Raw genomic sequence first — 17102 nt, 5'->3', positions numbered from 1 at the left:
AGAAATCTTTAATAAATAAATAAATAAATAAATAAATAAATAAATAAATAAATAAATAAATAAATAAAAAGATACACCAAAAAAAAGTGTCTCAGAAAAAAATAATCTTAGCTGTCCCTCTGACTTCCCTCTTATGTAGCTGGGGGAGGAGGGGAATCATAATTGGGAATTTTTTAGTTGCAAGCCAATAGAAACTCCAACGTAGCCCAGCACAAAAGAAATATATAGCCCCGCGGGTTTGAAATGTCCAGAGGGCAGGCTAATTTGTGGTACGGTTGTGGATGGGTCCAACGATACCACTCTGACCTTACTTCTTTGTGCATCTTTCCGGGCAGGATCCCCGTGTTTCCTGGGGTTTTGTTTTGAGATGCTGGGCTTGAACCCCTGGTCTTATGCTTGCTAGACAAATGTTCTAGTCACACCCAGACCCCAGCAATTAATTTTAAATAATGTCTATTTATTTATTTGAGGTGGAGCACACATGTCACAGCATGTGTGGGGAGGTCCCTTCAGTTCTCTCTTCCATCACCTGGGTCCCAGGGATTGAGCTTAGATCATCTGGCTCAGTAGCTAGTGCCTTTACCTGCTAAATCATCCTGTGGGCCCTGCACCTATTCTTACACAGTATCTTCAACACCCTAGCCAAGGAGACTCCCTGAGAGCTCAAGCAGGAAAAGATCTTGGTATAGAATGTCACTAACCTGAGTTCTGCCCCCTCTACTAGGGGATACAAGGAGCTGATTGCAAGACCTCCACAGATTGCCCCTGAAGGGGCGTGACAAACGGAAGCAGTGTTTCCAAATTTGAAACACAGATCAGAACAGAGGGATGCAGAATGCCCAGAGCTAAATTGGGTGCCGTTACCTGAAGCTAAACAAGTGGACGCTCAGTGACACCTCCTCCCCACAGAAGGAATATTTACCTCGTTTCCTATGCAAAACATTCTTTACATTGTGTTGGTCGAGGGAACCAGGGCTTCAGCATCGAGCATTGCATTGATAACCAGGGCTGGCCTAGTTAATCTTGGATCCCCTTTCCTATTGCCACCATCTCCTTGTATTATGCTATTTTTTTAAAAACCAGACAGTTACCCTTCTACAATAGCATTAAATGTTCCATTGAACTTCTGTTGGCAGAAATCCATGCCCCAGGACCTGTCATGGATCCATCCAAAAATGAAGTCACGCCATAATTCAGCCCACATACATTCCTCTAGAGGGAAAAAAGATATTCTAAACAAACAAAAACTGGCCAATAGAAGCATAGACATACAGACGTGGCCACAATCTATGTGGGTGTTCTCTGTCCTCGGAGCAACATCTCTATCAAATAAAGAAAAAATGGAGGGAAGCAGGTTTGCCTAAGCTGCCTTTGAGAACACAGCGCTCTTTGTTCACTGTGGTTAAATCACAGCCTTAAAATTGATCAGGCTTGCTGGGCACTGGAGAAGTGGAGGTAAGAGGATCAGTAGTTCAAAGGCAGCCTCGATACTAATAGTTTTGAGGTCAGCCTGGGCTGCAAGAGACCCTGTCTCAAAAAAAAAAAAAAAAAAAAAACAGCAACAACAAATGTCAGTCAGTCTAGGTAACTAGAGAGAGGGCCAAGTCAGCAAAGTGGCCATCATGGGAGCATGAAGACTTGAGTTTGGGTCCCCGGCATCTATGTAAGATGCACGCGTGACAGTCTGCATCCGTAGCTCCAGCACTGGGGATGTGGACACAGGTGGGCGTCCTCGCCTGCTTTCTGGTAGTTAACACCATAATAAGAACTGACTTGGAGAACCAAAGGGTTTATTACACCTTACAAGTTAGGGTCCATCATGGCAGGAAGCCAGACAGGAGCTCCAGTACAACCTGGATGCAGGAATGGAAACAGAGAGCACAGAGAACAATGTTTGCTGTCTTGCTCTCCAGGATCACATTCAGCCTGTTTCCTTATCCTACCCAAAACCCCCTGCTTAGGGATGCACTGCCTACAGTGGATGGGCCCTCTCAGATAGATGACAAAACAAGAAAATGCCTCCTGTGGTTGAAAGAAAATGGTTCCCATAAGCTTAGAGGGAGTGGCACTATTAGGCGGTGTGGCCTTGCTGGAGTGGGTGTGGCCTTGTTGGAGGAAGTGTATCACTTAGGGCCAGCCTTGAGGTCTCAGGAAACTCAAGCCAGGCTTAGTGGCTCAGTCTCTTCCTACTGCCTATGGATCAAGATGTTGAACTCTCAGATCCTTCTCGAAAACCATGTCTGCCTGCATTCACCATGCTTCCCACCATAAAGGACTAAACCTCTAAACTGTAGCCACCCTCAAATGTTTTCTTTTATAAGAGTTAACATGGCCAAGACTTCTCTTCACATCAATAAAACCCAAACTAAGACACCTCCATAGGCTCGCCTACAGGCCAATTGGATGAAGGCATTTTCTCAATCGAGGTTCCCACTTCCTCAAATGACCCTAGCTAGCATCAGATCAACAATCAATATATCTTAGCATAGATACATAGGTAGATAGATAGATAGATAGATAGATATAGATGATAGATAGATAGAGATGGATAGATAGATAGATAGATAGATAGATAGATAGATAGAGAGAGATAGATGATAGATAGATAGATAGAGATGGATAGATAGATAGATAGATAGATAGATAGATAGATAGATAGATAGAAAGATAGCAGCACAGGGGGGAATCCACAGAGGTTTCTGTAGCCAACAAGTCCAATCAGTAGACCCCCAGGTTCAGTGAGAGACCTGTTTCAAAAACTAGGGTGAAGATAGAAGATGCCTCATGTCAATCTCTGGCTTCCATACATATATGTACACATGTGCACCTGCATGATCATACACAGACAAACACACACACACACACACAAACATCAACCTGCCCTCAGGCAATCTGGCATTCGTTGACACCTCCAAACTCCATCTCCCCTCATTAGAAACCATGTCACAAAAGGAAATGTCAGTTGGACAAAGATGATCCCAGCAGCCCAGGCCCACAGGGAGCCAGTTCTGTTAACATCTACAGCCCAGCCAAGAGGAAAGTCCTCTCCATTAACACACATTGGGTTGACCCATCTGAATTAGCCATGTCTGCAGGCAGATAATTGCTAACTATCGACCATTTTCACCCGAAGGGGCTAGAGCAGCAGTTTTTGAAGACCCTTTCAAAAGGAATAAAAAATCCAAATTCACTTTCATAGCAATACCAGGACATTGTCTTTTCCACCAAGCTAATGGTTATATTCAACATGCAAAAGCAGAGCTGGGGGGGGGCTGGAGAGATGGCTCAGTGGTTAAGAGCATTGCCTGCTCTTCCAAAGGTCCTGAGTTCAATTCCCAGCAACCACATGGTGGCTCACAACCATCTGTAATGAGGTCTGGTGCCCTCTTCCGGCCTTCAGGCATACACGCAGAAAGAATATTGTATACATAATAAATAAATAAATATTTTTTTAAAAAAAAGCAGAGCTGGCAAATGGTCACTGAAGTCAGTGAAAGTGCTTGACACCCAGGCTAATGACAAGAGTTCGATACCCAGGACCCTCATGGTGGAAGGAGAGAATAGGTCCTGCAAGTTGTCCCATGACCTCTACGTGTGCATGCTTGCATATACACTCAATGCATACACACACAAAATAAATCAATGAAAGAATACATAAATGTACAAATGCATAAATAAATACAATTTTAAATCCAAGTGCAAAAGCAATGGTAAGGGTCTTTATCTGTTTTCTGTCACTATTACACAATTCTAGACCAGGCTCAAGGAGCTGCAACTGGCCTACTTGCTGGCAGAGTCCCAAGGTGATCCAAGATGTCACAGCAAAGAAAGGGGCAGCCTCTGTGTGTCTAGATATTCAGGCTGGTTTTCTTGCTTTTGAGACAGGATCTCACTTTTGCCCAGGCAGACCTCAAACTCATACTCTTGTTTCCTCAACTCCGGGATGTCAGGATTACAGGTCCGCACCACCAAGACCAGCCCTTTCTCCTCATAAAGCCAACGGCACTCAATCATGGGCCTCCACCCTGATGACTTAGAGCTAATCACCTCCCAAAGGCCCCACCTCTAAATGCCGTGGTTGGGTTAAGATGTTGGAGCAGCATCCTGTCCACACCTCACAATGAGGCTTCATATCCAGTGTCAGTTTCAGATAGGGACAGGCCATCTTTTGGGGAAGGATGTGTGGGTTGAGACAAGTTTCACTCTGTCTTGGCTGTCCTGAAACTAATTCTGTAGACCAAGCCGGCCTGGAACTCACAGAGTTTGGCCTCTGGAGTGCTGGGATTAAAGGCATGTGCCACCATGTCCATGAGGACAGGGCATCTTTACAGCATGCCAAGTTATTTGAAACTGGGATTCCTTCATTGTCTTCCACTGGAAGAGCATGGGGCAACGGACAGGATGCAGAAGCACACGGGATGGTCCAGGGGCCTATTAGGAAACCAGGCATCAAGGAGATACAAAGAAGTGTTAACAGCGCCCTCCTAAAAGTTTTCATCCCAGAGAGATAGGTTTTGTCAAAGCATTTTACTTACGTTGGAGCATAAAGGATTTGTGTCTGTGTGGTGACTTTGGAAATATTTTTATTTTATTCTGTTGGGGAGAAAAGGTTCGTGTGTGTGTGTGTGTGTGTGTGTGTATACAGGAACGAGCATGCTAGTGTGCTTGACTGGGCATGCATGTCTGGAAAACAGAGGTAGACTTCAGGTGTCTATTTCATGTAACTCCCTTATCATTCACCACCTTCTTTTTTGAGACAGAGTCTCTCGCTGAATCGGGCACTTGCTGTTTCGGTTGGCCTGGCTAGCCACGGAGCCCCCAGGATCCACCTGTGCTGAGATTACAGGCACATGCCACCATACTGCTGACAGGAGTGCTGGGGATCTGAACTCAGCTCCTCCTGATTGCACAGCAAGCGCTTCACCCCCAGAGCCACGCCACCATTGTTGCTTGCTTGCTTGTTTTCACAAGGTCTCACTGTAGCCCAAGAGGGCCTAATTCTCACCATGTAGCCCAGACTAACCTCAGACTTAGGGTCTCTCTGCCTCTCCTTCCAAGTGCTAAGATTGAAGGAGTGTCACGGCAGCCCCGCTGTGTGTTCCTTTCTCATCTAGAAAGCAGCAGTAGCTTAGTTCTGCTTGGTTTGTTGTCAACACAAGCTCAGGTCTTCTAGGAAGAGGGAACCTCAACTGAGAAAATGTCTCCATCAGATTGGCCTGTAGGCAGTCTGTGGGCATCCTTGAGTAATAATTTATGTGGGAGGGCCCAGCCCACTGTGGGAGCTACTACCCCCCTGGCAGGTGGTTCTGGGTTGTATAAGAAAGCAGGCTGAGCCAGCCTTGGAACACAAGTCAGTAAACATTGTTCCACCATGGTTTCTGCTTCAGTTCTTGCTTCCAGATTCCTGCCCTGAAATCCTACCTTGGCTTCCTTTGCAATGAACTGGAATGTGTAAAATGAAATAAATGTTTTGTTGCCCAAGTTGGATTTAGTCATGGTGTTTATCATAGCAATAGAAAGCAAACTAAGGCCAGGCAGTGGATGGATGCACTGTCCTTTAATCCCAGCACTCGGGAGGCAGAGGCAGGCGGATCTCTGTGAGTTCGAGGCCAGCCTGGTCTACAAGAACTAGTTCCAGGACAGGTTCCAAAGCTATAGAGAAACCCTGTCTCCAAAAAGAAAATGGAAAAAGAAAAAGAAAGAAAGCAAACTAAGACATCCATGTAAATAAAAAGTCTGGAATCTTAATAGTTTTTAGAAGTATAATAATAAATGCTTCTAATGCAAGAGCTCCTGTATCAGGAGCATCCATGGAAAGATACACCGCAAATAAAACAGTATAGTTACTGGAGCGAAAGGAGTTGAACAGACACAAGGGTGACTTTGACCGGGGGGGAGGAGGCCTAGTGAAGGGAAGGCACTGAGGAGTCCCTGAGGCGAGTGTCCTTACTCTGCTCTCTGTTGCAAATGCCACAGTGCTGGGGAAATCTAAAAGAAAAGTTTGTTTTGGCTTCCAGCTCTAGACCAAGGTCACCAGGCCCTGCCCCTGGTGATGCCCTCCTTGTTGGCAGAGTCCCAGAGCAGTGCTGTAAGTTGGGTGCTCCTGGGAGACCTAGTCAAACTGGCTACAAAGGCACACCCGGTCCAGAGATGACCATTGATCCGCTGACCAAATGGATGAGTTCGTCTGTTAACCAAGTAGATGGGCTATCCCACTCCTCAGAGGAGACTCCTAGTCACGTCTTAAAATGCCACCTCTTTTCCTCTCCAAATGGAAGTTCAACTTCAACTTGGAAGGAGCAAACCATGTTTCAGCCCCTAGCACGGGAGCAACAGGGATTCCTTGAGGCTACACCACAAGTGTGGTAGGTGGGCTCCCTGGGACCAAGCCAGCAGCGATCCAGACCTCTAGAGAGCCCGACCTTATCTACTGCAGAGGTGGAAGTTATATCCCAAGACCAGTAAGGTGCAGGTCTCTGGGAAGACCAAGAGCGAGAGCTTTCCTGAAGCCCCCAATTTGTGCCAGAAAATCTCAGCACCATTAGAATAAGGCTACAGCAAGTGACTTGTCATGGTGCCTGTGATGTGCTCCAGCGAGGTGAGGAGTTGGGCAGGATGGAGAGTTTGTGTACGTGGTGTGTGATGGTTACAGAATGGGGAGACAGGGAGGAAGGGATTTCTGCACCTGGGTAGGATATGGAGTCCCCGAGGTGTTTAGAGAATGGGACTAAAAGGTGAGAAGTGTCCTGTGGGGACTACAGAGGATGCGAGCCTGCAGCCTGTGAAGTGGGACCAGGCGGCTAGGGAGCTTGGCGATGCAACTAGCCAGGCTAACTCACCTAGGCAGGCAGGCTCCACCCGCGGGCGCGGGCGCTCCCGGTCGGTCCCCGCCCTCTGCACTCGCTCCCTCCGCCTACAGCGCCCAGGCTCTACAGGTGACCCAGCGCCACAGCCACTCCGACGCCACCACCTTAGCTGCCATCACCGCAGACTCGAGCCCCAGCCTAAGCAGGTATGACAGCGACCCTCCGCGCGCGCTCGCACCGGGGCAGTGACCTCAGTCCGGCCCCTGACAACTGCCGAGAGTCTCGGCCACCCAGCCTCAGTTTCCCACGGGAGGGCGTTGGGGTGTCTGGCCGCCACCAAACTCGCCACTGAGGAGAGAGTGGGACTGGACCCGCTGGGGACGCGGGGAGAACAGGGGGGAAGATTCGCTGAGCGCATCGGGGAGAGACCCAGAGAGGGTCACACTCGTGTCGCAGCTGGAGGGAAGGGCTGTGGTCAAGTCCTCACGCGGAATGGGCGGGGCGAGCTGTAGTTCAAGAGGTGACAACAGCAAAAACTAGAGCGCATCCCAGGTCGCCAAGTAAACCCTTCAGGAGGGCTCTCCCAAGGATGGGGGGTGGGGCGCGCACTCCTGCAAGGATCCCAGAGACAAGGTGCTGCTTGCACATCTGAGTCCAGGCATCTGACCCTAGAGCCTGATTGTGGTCTCCTCTGCCAGGCCAGCCAACTCTGGGGCACACCGATGTAAGAGGTAGTACTGGGGAAGAACCCAGATCCAGGTCCCAACCTACGCTGTCACCATTCCGGGATTTTGAGCAAAAGTTAGTGTCTAGAGAATGTCACATGGTCTAGATGTGCTGATCACAGGACATGAGGGACAGAGATCAGACCATAGAGAAGGAAACTGAGGCAAAGAGTTTAGAGAAGAAGCTGCCGTTTTTCCCACTCAAAAGAAATCTCCATCAGCGAGGGTCTTGGAGCACCTCAGTCTGGTGTGATCCCTGGGTGAGAGTCTGGAGAGTTCCGTGATGAAACATCTTGCAGCAAGCCAGTACAAGGGGTTGTCCTCCTTCCTCTCAGACGTATTCCAAGTCCTGCTCTCCTGCTCCTTAAAGATAATCACCATCTACAAATGGAGTATTTCTTCTCGACCTTTCTCAACACCTGTACTGTAGTCATATATACAAGCCCATAGGAAATATGTAAAATAGGAAGGTGGTGGGCAGATATGTAAAATTATTTGTATAATCCATCCCCACCATTGGGCAATGGTGACTTACATTCAACATCCTAGAATCATCTATGTTACTGTGTAGACATGGAGCTAACACAAATTACTATTTGGGGGGGTCAAGTTTGAATTCTTGTTCTTTTTCTCAGTTTCACAGGGTATAAATTTGGGGAACAAGGTCTCTTTTTTTTCCATTGCATACACAGAAGCCCTGTATGCATACATGTGCAGACAGCCATGTGACTACAAGTACACACTGACATAAGACAGACTCCAAAGCACACAGACGTATGGAACAGGCGAGCCCATCTCATGCTCACTATCCATGGTCAAAGACAAATTTTCCTCTGCCTGCGGCTACTGAGCCCAAGGGCCCAGCAAGAGCCAGTCCTCAAGCTCTGCCTGTCTGTGCCCAGTGGACAGAGATGACACCAAAGACCCCATTGAGGGGCTCTCTAGAACGGCCACCTCTGTCATTCTCACTCTCCAATAGGAGACAGAGCGATTAAGAACTGGGAGCCAGGGACTCAGCAGTTGGCAGTTTGCTGCTCTTCCAGAAGAGCCAAGTTTAGTTCCCAGCCCCCATGTCGAGCAGCTCACAACCACCTGGAACTAGCGTCAGGGGATCTGCCACCCTCTTCCTGCCCCTGAGAATACTCATACTCGGGGCACAAACACAGGGAGACACATAAATGTAAGAAACATGGGTTCTTAAGCCAAGTGCTCAGTCACCTGGTCATGGGCCCCACACTTTCTGGGTGTAAGATCATGTCCTTCCTCAAAGGTATGATAGGACCATCAAAAGTTTGCTGGAGTTGGCATGGTGGTACATGCAGGTAATCCTAGTCCTTAAGAGGCACAGATGTGCCGGGCGTTGGTGGCGCACGCCTTTCATCCAACTGTTGAATGTTCAGTAGGATGATGCAAGTAAAATTCAGAATGTCTTCTTCTGGCCAGGGGAGATCCGAAGATGGTCCTGTGGTATAGGCAATGTCGAGCTACCACTTGGGACCTCTTCCATACCTCAAGGGCAACTAGAGACCTGAGCACTGGATAGGAGTCAAGGGAACCATCTGTAACTCCAGTTCCAGGAGATTCTGTGCCCTCTTCTCGTCTCTGTGAACACCAAGCACACATCTGCTGCACACACACGCAGGCAGACATCCACACACATAAAATCAAAAGGATAAATCTTTTATTTAAAAAAAAAACTTTTAAAAAGAAAGCCTTTGGGCAGCCTTTGTGAGGCTGTGTGTGGGTGTGGGTGCGTGTGTGTGTGTACCTGTTCACATGCTCCTGTGAGATAATGCATGCCTGTATGTTTGTACATAGAGCCAGAGAGTCATATCTGGTGTCTTCATCCAGCCTGTCCACTTTTCTTACTGAGGCGGGGTCTCTCGCTGAACCTGGAGCTCTCTGGCTAGCCTACATGGTGAGCTTGCCCCGGGATTCTGCCCCTTACCCTGACCACACCCTCAGTTATGTAGGCTGTGGGGTTGTAACCTCTGGTCTCACACTTGCCCCATAAGCGCTTTATCTGCTTTATCCACCGAGCCATCTCCCCAGCCCCATGCGCTCCTTTTAAAGGTGTAGGTTAGCTGTTCTGGAGCCATGGCTGGGCTCTATTAAAAGCATGTATCGCTCTGGCAGAGGGCCTGACTTTGGTTGCCAGCACCATGTCAGGTGGCCCACGCCGCTCGTAACTCCATCCCCAGGGGACCTGACACCTCTGGTCTCCCTGGGCACCAGTGTCCACATGCCCTTACCCACACACAGACACATGCACACATAATTTTAAAAAGCAAATCCTCAAAGGTGTAGGTTAGCCCTGAGATTTTAAGCAGTGAGAGCTGGTCAGTTTCCCTTTAGTCCGGGTGGGAACCTCCAAGATCCCACCGTCCCCTGGAGGCCACCCCTTAGTCTCTAAGAATAGCACACTGCAGAGCGAGAACAGGCCACTTCTGTCTCCCGGGTGATTTAGATAAACTGTGTCGTTTCAGCTCTCTAATTTGGCTCTTTCCTGACTATTTCCTTGTGGGGAAAACAGAACTGATGCACAGTGGCTGCCTTGAAGTGTTGTTTCGGGTATTAAGTAAGTCAATACTCTTAAACCACTCCGTTACTGCCTGGATTACAGTAAATACGGCCTCAGCATTCTGATAACGGCAGTGTTAACTGGCCAGACCTGGTGACAGCGCTTCAAGGAAGGACACAAAGAAGGAAATCTCTGGGGTAGGTTTTGAAGGAAGTTCTTCCGGAGACAGAGAGATAAAGGAAATACAAACAGAGGAAGCAGCCTTAGGCAGTGGTGGCACGCACCTTTAATCCCAGCACTCAGAAAGCAGAGGCAGGAGGATCTCTGTGAGTCTGAAGCCAGCCTGGTCTAGTTAGCCAGCTCCAGGCCAGATTTTCTTCATGGATGCTGGGGATGTGAACTTGGATCCCCATGCTTGTGCAGGAAGCATTTAGTCCTCTGAGCCGCCTCTCCAGGCCCATGTGTTGGGTTTGAAATGAGAACTTGATTTTTTAAAGCAGAGGCTGTGATGGCAAAAGAGTAGACACTGTGTGAGCCCACATATAGGCGGAGGCCCTCAAGGAGAGGTCTGGGGATGGAAGGGGCTGGGCTTCATGGTGCAGACTCCCTTGTGTTAGTGGGGGTGAAAGAGTCTGGAAATGGACAGCAGTGTAAGCCGCACAATGACAGAAGTGTGCTTGGGTACACTAAACTGTGCCTTTGAAAACGGTTTGTGGTTTATAATTTGAAAGAGAGAGAGAGAGAGAGAGAAATTCACTTAGGGAACTGGGTATATGTCGCTCCATGGTAAAACACTTGCCTAGCATATGTAAGACTCTAGGTTTGATCCTCAGCGCGCGCGCGCACGTGCACACACACACACACACACACACACACACACTCACAAGGCAACAATAAAATAGGAGCTTCAACTTCAGCTGTCCTGGGTCCCAGCCTTGCTTGGTCCTGACACTTCTCAACACTGTGGACTCAGATGAGTGACTCTTTCTCCACACTTCATTTTCCCACTTGCAGAATGGGGCGGGCCAAGTGCTGGCCGCATAGGCCCTGTACAAGCATTAAGTCATTTTGTGCATACACATAGTTCTGCTGCCTGAAGCCATTACAGGTCAGGCTCAAGGGAGCGGGGCGACTGAAACCAGCAACTGGAATCAGATTCTAAGACCTCAGGTTTAAGTTCTGCACAGGGATGAGAGCCCATTGGATCTCTAGAGCCCGTGTAAAAAAAGATGGGCATGGCGGCACACACTTGTAATCCAGTCCTGGGGAGATGAGACAGAACACTCCCTGGAGCTTGCTGGCCAGTGTGTCAGCCTAGTTAGCAAGTCTCAGCCCCGGCTAGAAACCCCATCTCTAAACAACAAAGTGGTCCATTCCTAAGTTATGCCACCCAAAGTTGACTCTGGCATAGACACACACATGCATATGCACACAAACACACACACACACAGTGGGTAGAGGGGTCAAGTCTGTATTTTCTATTATCATTGACTTTGAACAAATTAGAAATTATGATTTTATAATGCAAAGTACAAAGTGTCGAGCCAGATAAACTCTTGTCAGCTGGGAAGAAACACAAGATGCTGGGGTCCTCGGCCTTGGCTTGTTATCTGGATGCTGGGGTCCTCGGCCTCGGCTTGTTATCTGGATGCTGGGGTCCTCGGCCTCGGCTTGTTATCTGGCAGATCAGAGAGATGCAAAACCTGGCCCTGCCAATTTAGGGATGGTGAGACCCAGGCTAATCCCATAACCTCTCTGTGCCTTGGGTTTCTCATCATAAACTGGAAATAAAGATTCTGCCCACAAGATGGACACTTTGAGGGTTAAAGGGCGAAGCACTTACCACAGAGCTTGGCCCCCAGTAAGTCCTGAGTACGTGGATGTTAGGTTAGGTAACTCGTTTTGAAATGAAACGAAAGCCTTAGAAGTTGTGTTTTGAAAGGCGTTATTGTTTGTTTTCATCTGTTACTGTTACATATTTATTTTGTCAGTGCGTGGGGGTGTGAACATGCCACCGTAAGTGTATGGAGGTCAGAGGGGAGGTCAGAGCACCAGTGGGGAGGGAGCTCATTTACAGGTGAAGGCTGTGGTCTCTCTGGAACTGCTGATCAGGCTCCCCTTAGCACTTCCGGCAGAGATGGATGCTCTGCCAACAAGATCCCATTGCTTGAAATTGCTGGCATTCCTAGACTAGTGAGTGTGTTTACACATATCTGTGTGTGTGTGTGTGTGTGTGTATGCGCGCGCGCGTGCAGGTTGGTTCTTCCCCCCCCTTTGAAGCCTGGTGACAACACACAGGGCAGAATCACCTCTGCCCTCTGCTCATACCACAGTGGGAAGTGGTTGGTCTTGGCCTTGGTGGATTGTTAGAGAAAAAAATTGGGGTCTGAGGCTGTGAATTTAAGGGCAGCCTTTGAAGGACTGCCTACAGATTAGGGGGTGGCAAGTCTCAGATATGAAGAATAAGCCTGGCACCTGACGGGTAGTAAAGGCTCATTAAATGGAGGCAAGAGAGGAAAGGACAGAGAAGGCAACGCGATGAGAGGAGGGGGAGGAGGCAGAGAGGAGGCCAGAAGTGCTAGACACAGCCGTAGGCCTGCTAGAACAGAGAGCCCTGACAGCAACACCCATCCCTCTGCATTGGAGGGAGAAGAGCAGGGGCTGGCACTGAGGGCTGCTGACTCTAGGGAGAGCTTCAGTAAGGAGTTCACTCTTGGAGGAGGGCCTCCAACTGCTGGGGAGGAAGGTTTTGGGGGCATCCCTGAACCTGTTCCTACCTCCCCGCCACCCCACGACCTCCCCACCCCGGCCCAGGCATCAAGGCTTGCCCAGCTCCTTACTTCTGCCTCCTCCAGACAATTTGTGTAATTTACCGTCCGAAACGCACTGGAACCAGAGTGACTGTGTGAGCAGGCTTGTGCAGAGTGTGCTCCAAGGGCTGCCCCAGGGCTGACATTTGGCTCCTCCGGAAGAGCATGAGGGCGGGACAAAGTCAGAAACACTGTCACTTATGCCTGGCACGCTAAAAGACCACATTAGGGCTAGGTATTCTGGGGGCGGTGCCAGTCCCCCGCCCCACCCTACCTTGGCTCTGGTCCACTGACTGGCTAGGGGTTACTGGGTTGCTTCGCGGGTGGCAGAACCTGGGACTCCACGGGAAAAGGCACTCAGAAGTTGGAGGCATCCAAGGCAGGAATCAGGGGTGCCACACATACTGGCTACTATAACCTGCTTTGTAGGAATTTTAAAAAGGGACAAGGTGAGGGTGTTTGGTTGCCGTGGGAGTTGAGGCTCCAAGCTGATGCTCATTGAACATCTGCAAAGTAAGAGTGATAGGAGGGTGGGAAGGAAGCATGGCAGAAGTGGGTGCATGCCAGCATTAAAATAGACCCTGAAAACATCCCTGGAATGCCAAGCTATGGCTCTGTTCCCCGGAGACTCCTCGGCCCCTCACCTGAAGAGCCCCTTCCCACTCTCATCTCAATCCTGCAACTCCCAGTAGGTGGGCAGGGTTGCTCCTGGAGGAGCTGACTGTCTAATAGGCAAAGCTCTTCCCTGGAGACCCTCTGAAAGGTATTGCAGCTCCTCCCCCAGAGGTTCCCACACTGTTCTGCCTGCTTTCTCTTTCTAGAATGGTATGGATGCAGATGAGGCCACAGGGCTTTCTACCCATCAATATAGTAGCAAGGGGATCAGATCCTGGCTTTTGCACCAAAACGGTGGTGATGGTGGTGGTGGTTTGTTGTTGTTGTTGTTGTTGTTGTTGCTGTTGTTGTTGTTGTTGTTTTGAGACTGGCTTTCTCTGTAGCCTTTGAGCCTGTCCTGGAACTAGCTCTGTAGACCATGCTGGCCTCGAACTCACAGAGATCCACCTGCCTCTGCCTCCCAAGGGCTGGGATTAAAGGCATGTGCCACCACTGCTCGGCCCCAAAACTGTGTTTTGCTAAGCATGTACCATACCTCCAGCCCAGAGCAGTGCTGTATACTACATGCAAGCACTTGCATTATGTCATTGAATTCTTTCAGCAGCCACAAAAGTGGGCAGTGTAACTATCTCCACTTTACACCTGGGGAAGCTGAGTTTTCTCTCTGCGCGAATGCGTTACCGCCTCATGGCAGTCCTGTAAAACTGGTGACAGTGTTGAATGGAACCCGAGAGGCTAAGTCTCTTGCTTTAGGTCACTAAGAGCTAGTGAATGGCAAAGCTGGGATTGTAACCTGGACAGTTTGGCTGCAGAGTGCACTATTTGCCTGGCCGTGTCCTCTCAGATGCTGGGTGTCACCTGAACAACCCGAGGTAGATGGGAAGTGGAATTTTTCCCTCTGAGACGTGGCTCTCCATGTCTTTGGGCCACCTGCAGTCAAATATAAGGTTTTAGCTTTCGGATCAACTGGGACTCACTCTGTGTCGTTTTGTGGGTTGAGCTCTTGGTCGCCCCTAACCAAGAGGCTGGCAAGTGTTAGCATGTGACTGCTACTCTAGGGCCCCTCTAATCCGGGGCACCAGCTCAACCTCCACACTGCTCAGCAACCACAACTTCCTCTGACCCGATTGATGGTTCCAAAGGAGAGGCAGGCAAAAAGACTAGCAACTGACTTCAGTCCCTGGGCCAGCCTGTCCCTGGAACAAGGAGGGAAAAGAGAAGCTAGACTCCATTAGGAAGCTCCGAGGGCCCCTGAGGGGGACAACGGTACTGTCCTTTCTGCTTTTCCTACAATGCTATGGCAGAACCCGTGACTGTGTACACGCTAGGCAAGCTCACTGACCCTGAGTCGCGCCCCCAGCCCTTCGTTCTTCCTCCTTGTCTCTGATCTCAGGTTGGAGTAGGATGGTATCTAGTTAGCCTGGGTGCCGTGAGACCTGCTCTGGAGGGAGGTCTTTATGGAGGAGCCTTTACACTTACAAAGCAATGACTGCGAAGCTGTTGGAGCTGGCAGACAGTATAGGCTATCTGTATTTCCTCAGTCAGTCTGCTCCCAATAACACTACCGGGGAGATGTGAGCCCCCAGCACCCCAGCCCCCACCATCCCCTTAGCACCATTCCCACACCCATTATCATCTTTATCATGTTCATCATCACCACCATCACCCCCATCCGCAACAGCCACAGGACCCACATGGTTTTTGAGACCCAAGGTCAAGGCCCAGTCTGAAGACAGACATACTCAGAGGACATGATGCATCTCATTCCCTAGAAAGATAAGGAAGAATGTGGACCTCAACAGTTCAAAAAACACCAATTCAGTTCCTAGTTCTTCCACTTTCTAGCTGCGTGGCTTCGGGGAATTGACTCAATCTCTCTGAAAAGAGATCTGATCTATAAAATGGAATGATTGCAATTCCTCCCTCTTAGTCTCATGGGAAGGGACACATAAGCTCATTCAGGTACAGCCCTGGCACAGGGCCTGGCTTGGATTGTAAAAGCAAAACAAATACAGGAAAACACACAGGCCAGGGGAACAGTAGTTAAGGGCATAGCTCGAGGCTCTGGCTCTGAGTCAGTTCCCATCAGCTCTGGATTTCAGAGGCAGGTGGAGCCCAGTGTGAGAACGGGCCTGGAATAGCGTGGCTTGCAGGCTGCCCAGCAGAGTCCACCTAAGCACTGAGCGTGGAGGGAAGTGAGAGTTCCTGCCCAGATGGAGGCTGAGATGCCCACTGAAGTTGTGATCTGCACAGTTTGAGACAAGTCAGGAAGGACACTTGCCCAGCTGAAGGCAGAAGTCCAGGAAGAACCAACTACTTCCTCTCTCATTCCAAGCCGTTCCCCCAGCACCAGCACAGACCCGCTCCCCCTTCATACATGGAGACATTCCCTTCTAAGACTGTTCTCTTCTTGATGATTGTTTCTGAACAGCTATAAAGACAGCCCAGGGCAGCTCCTGCACTGGTGTACTCTGAAATTCTTACCTCCAGCCTCCAGGACTGCTGTACACAGCTATGGAGTGTGTGCTACACGACCCCGGGATGTCATCCAACCAACTACGTTATGAATGGTGGCCCCTGGAGTTGTGAGGTACACAATTGCACGAACAAACAGGGCGGGTCTGCCAGGCTCCTTCTCCTGAGCAGGATAGAATGATTTTATCAGTTCCCAATGCCGGCTCAAAGCAGAGAGTGGTTGGATGGCGTCTAGATGTCAATCAAGACCCAAATAGCCCAGGCTTGCTGCCTAAGCAGACCAAGCAGGTTTGTAGCTGACCTTGAGAAGCTTGTGCGTAGGCTTCGTGGTGATTGGGGATGACAGCGGGTTCTAGATGGTCATTAAGAGAGATGACGAGGAAGCAGGGAGGCAGAGTGATCACACAAGCAGGCTCTGCAGTTAGCCGTGGGCTCAAGTTCCTGGGTTCAATCCCCAGCACTGCCTAGCAAAACACAGATTCCTAGGTTCAATTCCAAGCATCATATACACACATAATAATAATATAATAACAAAATCTTACTGTCTAGACCTTCACCAAAAGTGTATCATCCTTATTTTAGCTTATTTTCCCAAACCCTGCTCCAGGTGCTTGCTTTCTGGGGAATTGTGTGAACTCCAGGCTCACGCCACACCCCAGACCAAGCAAATCGCACTCTGAGGGCAGGGTCAGGTGTCAGTGTCGTTTCCGCACCTGTAGGTAACCTTCCAGGAAGAAGTATTGAGAGATCTTTCCCTGGTTCTTCTCCAGTTCTTTCTGTAACCTTCTGCCCAGAAGCAATTCCTGTTTCCACAGTCAGAAAGCCATCCCAGCGGCTGGGGAGACAGCGTGACCAGTGAAACCCTTGCTGTCTAAGTGTGGGGACCTGTGTTCAATCCCCAGAACCCCTGTAAGAATGCCAAGGCAGGGAAACGCCTGTTTATAGTCCCAACACGGGGGAAGCAAAGATAGGAGGATACCTGGAGCAGGCTGGTTACCAAGTCGAGCTTCCTGAGTAAGGTCTGCGCCAATGAGAGACCCTGTCTCAAAGCAGGTAGACGGCATCCCTGAGGATGACAGCCCAGGTTGACCCCCTCACACACACACACACACACACACACACACACGCCTTGCAAGCACACACACACACA

General features: G+C 49.5%; 1 protein-coding gene across 8 annotated transcripts in view; it reads left to right on the top strand.

The window, feature by feature from the left end:
- The first annotated feature begins 6150 nt into the window (after nucleotides 1-6150).
- Nucleotides 6151-17102, top strand: part of Scnn1b (sodium channel epithelial 1 subunit beta) — a 61463-nt gene continuing 50511 nt past the window's right edge. For 2 of the 8 annotated variants that reach the window (XM_050143340.1, XM_050143335.1), the window contains exons 1-2: nucleotides 6151-6598; nucleotides 6920-7012. The gene's annotated coding sequence lies outside the window, so the exon portion shown is untranslated. Of the gene's footprint in view, nucleotides 6599-6658; nucleotides 7013-15908; nucleotides 16068-17102 lie in introns of those variants that run through there. The other 6 variants (XM_050143338.1, XM_050143334.1, XM_050143337.1 and 3 more) reach the window with 5 other exon arrangements.

This window comes from Alexandromys fortis, unplaced genomic scaffold (assembly GCF_014885135.2).
Source record: "Alexandromys fortis isolate MF-2015 unplaced genomic scaffold, M_Fortis_MF-2015_v1.1 scaffold_45, whole genome shotgun sequence".
Lineage (NCBI taxonomy): Eukaryota > Metazoa > Chordata > Mammalia > Rodentia > Cricetidae > Alexandromys > Alexandromys fortis.
The sequence above is the reverse complement of the archived record's forward strand: the minus strand, read 5'-3'. Positions and strand labels throughout refer to the sequence as shown.